This window comes from Mus pahari, chromosome 5 (genome assembly GCF_900095145.1).
Source record: "Mus pahari chromosome 5, PAHARI_EIJ_v1.1, whole genome shotgun sequence".
Lineage (NCBI taxonomy): Eukaryota > Metazoa > Chordata > Mammalia > Rodentia > Muridae > Mus > Mus pahari.
In genome coordinates this window covers 15,716,585-15,717,195 of record NC_034594.1, presented here as the reverse complement: position 1 = coordinate 15,717,195, position 611 = coordinate 15,716,585, and positions in this window count along the sequence as shown.

Below are 611 nucleotides of genomic sequence, written 5' to 3'. Positions count from 1 at the left end.
CTCTGTGGTATTTGCAGTCAGTTGTCGTCTCCGAGGGAGCTATTCTGACTGAGAAGGGATGTGAACTGTCGCCAGCTGGCTATGGATTTAAGGATCCCTTGGGTATTTGTGGTCATTTGTTTTTCTTCATTTGAGGTGTGTGTGTTCAGCTCATCTGCCCACTTGCTTACTGGATTGTTTGGTTCTTACTGTTTCGTTCTTTGTGAGTTGCTTGCTTTGTAGCGGAGACTGGGCCTCAGCTCGGATTGAGAGCAGTTCCAGCCCCTCTTTTTCACTATTGATTCATTCATTAATTTATCTATTTATTTACTTGTAGAAGAGATTTACTGGGGGGGGGGGAGGGGAGTAAGGGCCTGGGAAAGAAATAGAGGTAAACAAGAGGACATGTGAAGACAGACAGACAGATGAGAGCAGAACCATGAGGATGAGGGTCAGGAGGCACCTACAGAGAACAGACAGAGAAGACACTGGGAACAGAGACTGGGGAGAGAGGGGTGATAAGGAGGGAGAGAGAAAGAGAGGGAGGGAGGGGCAGAAGGAGAGGGAGACAGACAGACAGACAGACAGACAGACAGACAGACAGACAAGGAGAGAGCAAGGGAGGGAGGGAG